Raw genomic sequence first — 8,034 nt, 5'->3', positions numbered from 1 at the left:
CCTCTCATGAAAACATACTATATTTAGTAACATTAACTTCTATAAGAGCAGAGTAGTACAAACAGTATCCTGCATATTTTATCCATTGGCCAGTGATTTTTTAAAGATATTATGGAAAATCCTTATTCATATTTGCAAATGGCTATCCTGAAATAGCTTTCCTCAGGAGTGAGGATGAAAAAAGAAATTGAGAGGCCTCTGTCGCAGGGGTCTGAAGGATTAGTGAAGGCCTTTGGAGGGCAGTTACTGCTCACTTGAAAACCTAATACTAGTCGCTGAAAATTAGTCCATGCAGGGAGGATGTAGTGGTTCTACAATTTATGGTATTTAATCAGAAACTAGTGTCAGGAATACTAAGGTAGCATTTAATTTGATAGAAAAACATAAGACAATTATCTTTGGCAAAGTTTCTCTAATTTCAGTGTTTTGTTACACTAATTCTTAATCGTTCTTATTCAGCCTCTTGCTACAATGAACACCTCTGAGCATAATTCTGTTTGGAAGTAAGTAAAAATTAAAATTTCAAAGCATAGAACTAATGTTTCCTCTTTCCTATTTTCTATTTGATGTGAGCCTCGGTAATCAATATTTGCTTTGTGTGTGCCTGTGTGTGTGTTTAGTTTGGATTTCACGGGTTTATTTATTCAGGTTCTTAATGCTGTGGTAGGGAGGGTAGGGTGTTAAACCTCCCTAAGTAAGTTCCAGCAGTTTGGAACAATCATTATGTAAGTAAATGCATTATTGTAGGTATTTTGAGGTAAAGAAGAAGGGATACAAAGGCATACAAACCATGTTACTGCCTAGATAGTTTGTGGCAATATATATACATATAAATGAAAATATCACTATTATATAATATCACTATTTATGCTGATGACAAAGACACATAACAAAAGATGTAAGAATTCAGAAGAGACATTGCATGCAGTCATCAGGAAAGACTTAGAGCACATTTTATTTGACCTGGGACTTCTAGTATTGCTTGGGTACAGAGGTTGGAATGAGGAAAGGTAAAAGTGTATATGGATTTTAGGAAATGAAGCAATAAAATGTTTTCCTGAATAAAATACTCATCTAAGGTATGGAGAAGGCTATAAAGCTTTAAAAGCAATTAATTTCCTGTGGTACAACTCTGTGTGTTTAAAGTTTATGCTTAATGTACTATTCTTTAGAAAGGAAAGTCATTGAAAGAAATATTATTCAGCCATATTGTACATAATACTTTAAAAATAATGGGCTAGTACTCTGTACTAGGAATAGCAAAATGATTCCATAACTTGCGTAACAGGTAAAAAATTACCCCTCTTATTCTATCATCTAATCCTCCTATGTTTTATATGATAACACAGTTAATACATACTATGTGATATTTGATTTTCTTTTAATTTAGTCAAACATGACTGCTTCTGATGAGAAATGGTGAAGTATTCATTCCTGTCTGTCTTGATAATCTAGGTCTGTCAGTCTTTTGAGAGTACTTCTCCCAGCAGGTAACTGAACTCTCTCTGTGCCTCTGTCTCTTCAAGCTGCTTTCTTATAAAAAACACTGAAAGGAAAAGAAATCAACAGAGACAAGAGGGAAGGGGGGCGCAGGGAAAGGGAAGAGAAGGGGAAAGTCAAGGAACATATAGCAAGGACTCATGGACAAAACCAAAGGGGAAGAGCTGAGGGAGGGAAGGGAAAGTGGTGGGGGGGAGGCAGAGACAAATGTATTTAAAAAGTAAATAAATTAAAAAAACAAACAAACAAAAAAAAAAACGCCACCAGTCATTGGAGTTAGGACCCACCTTAATCTACTATGACTTTATCTTAACTAATTATACCACAAACACCCAAATTCCAAATCAGGCCACATTCTGAGGTTCTGAGTGGATATGTAACTGGGGAACACTGTTTAACCCAGCAATAGGCCTCAGTGTGATTTTGGTAGCTTTACTTAATCCCTGAAATCAGATCACAGTACCCAGTCTGGTATAGGAGTCCCGTCTTAGCCTCAGCCACAGGCCACATTTCCCTGTGAAAGTAGCCACTTTTGACACACTCCTCTGAGAGATTTTGGCTATTTGCATCCCTCTTCATTAGAAATGCAAGATATTCTGTATTTATTTGTAATAGCCGTGGATTATAAAATGCTGTTAGAGAAGGGACGTATTTTGAGACCACTGCGGTAGCCTTAAACTAGCATAGTTTGGCATCTGGCACCTTGGCCTGAGATGATCTGCACACACATCTGAACACATTTCCCCACATACTCTCTCTCTTGGCTGGAAGGTGAGAGTTTCAAGTTTTCTTACTTCTCTGTGCAAGATCCCTAACATCCCAGCCACAATGGGCTTCACTGGCCAACAGCCCTCAAAGAAAGTGATATCGTGACCATTCTCTATGGCCTATGGTACCTGTCAGTATGCAAAATGGAAGACAAAGAAATACGGAGATGGACGAGGAGAGGGAGGGGTGGGTCGAGGTGGGGAAAGGGAAATTAAAGGAGGAACAAGTGTAATAGCACAAACAATTAAAAAAGAACAAAAATTTATTCTATTAGAGAAATCTTGGCATTTCTTTCATTTATTATTATTTTTAGTTTAGAACCGGAATTTTAAGTTTCTTTTCTTTCCAGTTTATGTTAGCAAATTGAATTTATACACTGTTAACAATAAACTCAAGTACATTGAAATTTTGAAGAGTTTATTTAAACTAACATTGATTTAAATCGGGGAGCACCAAACTAAAAGTGGTTAAGAGCCCTCCACAAGCAGGAGATAAAGGAAAGGCCTTTGTAGAGCAGGGAGAAGCAAAGCAAGGAAATTAGCTGATTACTTTTCACTTAAGCAGTTGTCTTATTCGGGAAGTCCAGTTGGCTGTGATTGTTCTTAAGTGTTGCTTCATAACGTTAGATGTTTACAGAAGCTGACTCTGGCTAAAATTTCAGTTTGCGTCTGTGGCTGGTAAGGCAGTAGGGCCACCTCAGTCTAATGGTCTCCTGTTTAATTCATTTAACAGCACCTACCCACAAACCCTGGGGCAAGTGGATGCCAGAGACAACCGGTTCATACACATGAAAATGCTAAGAGAAAACTGCATTAATAAAAACGAAATACCACGCCTATTACAAATACTCACACTTTTGGTATTTTAACAGATGTTTATCAATTGCTATCTACATTCTAGGCAATGTGTGCACAGTATTTCACATATATTAGTTGTTTTAATAACTTAACAGCAGATGGACATATCCTACCATACTGTTGCCTACTGTTCTTCAGTACTTCCTACTTGTCACAGCATTTTTCTCATTTGCAATTCAAAATTTCAAGAATTATAATGCTTATTTTTAGCTATTAAGTATTGAGGCTCAAAGAGGCATAAGGTCATGGAACTATTATGAGGAAAAATCTCAGCTTTTATGAACCCCAATTTAGCTCTGTTTACATATGTCTCTAGAGAGAGATTATGTATTTCTACCTTTAAAAATAGTATATTATCTTAGGCATCTCATAGAATTTTTAAGCCTGAGGTTTGTTAAGTGTATCCCAAACAAAAACTAGAGGTAGGGGTTTGTCTGTTTGCTCTCCAGGGTTATTAAAATAATTAAGTAACAATTAGTTGAAAGATTTTATAAAAGTTAAAATGAAATAAACTTATTTTGTGTTACATTATGAATTCTTAACATTGTTATTTTTTTGCAGGGAGTGGTAGTTGACTATTCCAATATTCTCCCTTCTTTGTTCACAGTAAAATCTTATTTTTTAGCTGCTCAGAGTGAATACTACAATTCTCAGATGCAGTTGCAGCCAGAAATAGCGGTGTGACCAATATTTGACCATGTGTTCACATGGTCTTGACAGATCGGGGATAGAAGGACATTTCTTTAATTTGATAAAGTAAATCTGTCAAAAACTTATAGCAAGCATTAATCTTAATAAGAAATATCATTAAGTGGTTCCTTTAAAAAAGGTTTTAAGGAAACTTAATGCAGTTTCCTTAAAAGAAATATCATTAAGTGGTTCCTTTAAAAAAGGTTTAAAGGAACCACTTAATGCAGTTTCCTTTAAAACTAGGAAATAGGTGGTCATGCCTATCACCTTTTCCAGACAATATTAAGCTGAAGTCTATGCCCATAACAAAGACATATAAATAAATGAAACGAATAAGTATTTGAAAAGAAGGAATTATATTTTCATTATTTGCAGATAACATGCTTATGTGCATAAAACCCAAAATTATATAGAGAAAAAAATGCTTGAATTACTAACAGCATTTATAAAGATACCTAGATCAATCTAGAAGAAATGTGCTTACTGAAACTCATTTATTTTTGTGGTGTTTGCAGGTTTATAATGAAAGTGAATTTTACTAGCTTTTCTTGATCTGCAGGAGGTCAGATGTTGAAGCTCAACTTTGATCACACTGAATGTAGGTCTCAACATCTAGTCTAAAGACAGGAGTTGTCAACATTAGCTATACATTAAAATCATGTGGAACTTTCAAAACGTCTGATGCCTGGGTACCACCTCCAGAATTTCTGATTTAATAGGTCTGTGTTACGGCCTGGATATTAAGATTTTAAAGCTCATAGTTAATTTTATCAAGCAGTTAAAATGAGAACTACTTTAAGGAGTGGGAACTGGTACAAATTCCAGGTATAAAAATAAGTAAGTTGTCATGGTATAATGTACAACACAGAGAATATAGTCAATAGTATTGTAGTAACTTTGTATGGAGACAAATAGTTTCTAGATTTACCATAGTGATTGCACCATAAGGCATATAAATATTGAATCACTATATTGTACATCTGAAATTAATGTAATATTTCAAGTCAACTATACTTTAATAAAAAAAATCATGCTATTACCCTCAGGGGGAAAAAAGAGTGGAAAAATAAACAATTTAAGTACCACTCTTCTTATGACTTCTGCCCAAAGTTCATAGCTTATAATACTTACCTTAATGCCATGCTGCAAGGATTTTATGGGTAATAATTCCATTTACCTGAGTTATAGGAAGTCTCCAGATGAGTTTTTGGCATATTGTAACTAAAATGTTGAAGTTTATTTGTCTGTTAGTGAAGCATTTCCCTTATAAACCCCCTGTTAAGTAAGACAACTTAAGGGCATTTATTAAAAATATAAATGTCTAGACCATTTCCTAGACTATAAAGGATGGAGGGCTTAGGAAGATGCATTTTAAATAAGAGCCCCAAATTATTTTCATAATCAAGGTAAAGAAATACTACATAAATGAAGCAATTAACTCTGTTCAATTTATTTTATATTTTACCATCTTAACTGTTTTTTATCTGTTTTATTGATAAATGATCAAATAAAACTGTTTTCTATGATCAAGAAACATTTATATTTACTTACTTCAAAAGATATATGAAGTCATGGAGGCATTCTTGTCCTTGTGATATCCTCCAAGGAGATCATCTTGGACTTATTACAAACTGCTTTACCTGGACAACAAACAGACAGACAAACAAACAAAAAACACATTTTCATCATGGCTTTGGATAAAAGTGGATTTAAATTATGAATTTTATAAAAATTATTATATTGAAGCAAAATGCCCTTAAATAGTTTATTTAAGTGGCTTCTTCTATGAACAGTATTACAGTATGAATCATACTTTCAGCAACAGGAAGTGTCAGACAACTGTGACCTACTTTAAACATTTTATTTTAAGAGAACCTAAAGTTGGCTGCCTTTGACTATAGAAGAAAACATCCAACTGCTGTTATAGCAAGTAATTATTTTTACACTCTTGATAGAGGCTTCAGTTACATTGAACTGTTTACAATCTGTGCTGTCAATAGGGAGTCATTAGAACAATTTATAAAACTCAGTAATATAGAAGAAAATTGTTTGAGTTTACATTTCAAAGCATTGGATTTGAGAATGCTTTGTTTTAATTGGATTTTGTGGCACCCTATATGCTAAAGAAATGTCTATATGTTTTAACTAAGATGTAAATCTCATATTTTGTGAAAACATCTTACAATCTTGTTCAGAGCACCAGATATACTTGAACTGAAAAGATTTAGTAAGTTTTTGATTATAACTGCAATATCACTGGTCTTTTTGAAATAGCTTATATATCACAAAAAGATGATTTGAAAGGTGAAAATATCATCTTAGATATTCAAGATTAATATTGCTTTTCTCAGAACTCAATATTTATTTAATAGGTAATTTAAAAACCATTCATTCTGGTTCTTTAGGTTATAATCTAAAAGTTTAATTCTTTCATTCATGAAACTCTTAATGGCTCTATTAAGAATTAAATGCATTGAGCAAGAGAGAATTGATTAATCAGAGTCAAAGAGATGTTTTACCAAACTTTTAGCAGGTTTTTTTTTATATTGAGGAAGTTGACACACTAAAACAAAACAAAAAAGCATGAAGCCTAGAGAAAGAAAGAGCCTTGTTTTAATTTTTACCTTTGTTGGCGATGCTTTAATGTTTCTGTCTTTCTGTTGTTTAACATAATTGACCTCAGTGATTTTTCAGAGTACATGAATTATAAGTAGGTATGTCTTGATAAGTTAGGAATTTTTCCAATTGTCTTTCCTATGGAATTTGTTATTTATATGTGTATAAATGGAAATATAATATGCATCATATGTATATGGAAATCCCTGTGTAAGGCTGCAGCTGAAATTTTAAAAGTATATAAAATCTGAAAAATCAAGAGCAAGAAGCTTCTCAGTGACTACTTGTCCCCAAATCTACATTGGTTCACTTTATGCAGAGTATTCCATTCACCCACATTATGAACTTGCTGTCCAAATTAAAAGAAAATTATATAATAATTTATTTGAATGTACATATATCAATGCTGCTTCTAGGGAAAATATACGGCAGTACTATTACAACAATCCCAACATAATTCAAACTCCCCCTTTCTTAGTAAAATGTATCCTTAGATTAGGTTCGTTTGAAGGTACATTTATTCATCTTTTAGAATAAGAGGGGATGATTATAATACTGGAGTTATAATACTGGAGTATGTATGTAAAAGCTTACGAGCTGACGTTTCAATTTTTATCTCACATTATGATTTTAAATGCACAGAAGACAATTTAATTTCTGAAATAAGTGTTTGGGAGGAGAGAATGACTGGAAAATATTCATCTTCATGTAATACTTAGTTGTTTGTCATGAGAATGAAATAATAATGTAGGTAAAACACAAAATAGACAGCCAAATAAAGGCTAATTACATTGGTCTAATTCACAATTGCAGACTTGACTTAGTCAACTTCTGGTTTCCAAATACATTTGTCGCAGAGAAAACCCGAGATGTTTTGCAATTAGACCTACTCAAACCTCTTGTTACAAGTAAAAACAAACAAACGAAAGGACAACCTAATACTGATATCTTAATGTTCACTAATTATGGACCTAGAATGGCATTTGTTTCTGGAAAAAGGAGTTGATAGGAAAGGCAACTGATATGAGGAATACCACTGTGTTAAAGAACAGAAAACTGTCAGAGCAAACAGCTGGGGGCTGTGTCCAAATGAAGAAAAAGTGTGATGGGGAAATCTCAAAAACAATGAGAATGCAGCATACTCGATATGATAACGATGCCAAAGAGACAGTGGTTAAGACAAAATGTGCTCACTTACTTTAAAAGAAGATAAAGCACAATCCACAATTGATGCATTTTCTTCAAGGAATGGATACTTATTCTGACTTCAAAGGAAGAAATTTAGAATCTCTGGGTATATCATTTGAAGCTATTTTAGTGAGATCAGTATGAATTACTAAAATAATATTAATACATAGGCAGATTAGTTTAGTTGGATGACAGATATTACATTTGAGAAAAAATTTGCTTTCTCATTTGGTATTCTGCTGTTAATATTGTAGTCAATGATAATTAATCCTTCTAAAATTCAAAAAAGGGATAACAGAATAGTTTGAACTGCTTAGAACAGGAAGAGTAGGGTTTCATTGACTTGATAGTACAATGTCATCAGTGATCACCAGAGCAATTGCTCCTGTAATCTTTATGTCAGGAGTAAGCTTGA

This window comes from Pteronotus mesoamericanus, unplaced genomic scaffold (genome assembly GCF_021234165.1).
Source record: "Pteronotus mesoamericanus isolate MK-2021 breed Mesoamerican mustached bat unplaced genomic scaffold, CSHL_Meso_final contig_32, whole genome shotgun sequence".
NCBI lineage: Eukaryota > Metazoa > Chordata > Mammalia > Chiroptera > Mormoopidae > Pteronotus > Pteronotus mesoamericanus.
This window is presented reverse-complemented; position numbering follows the sequence as displayed.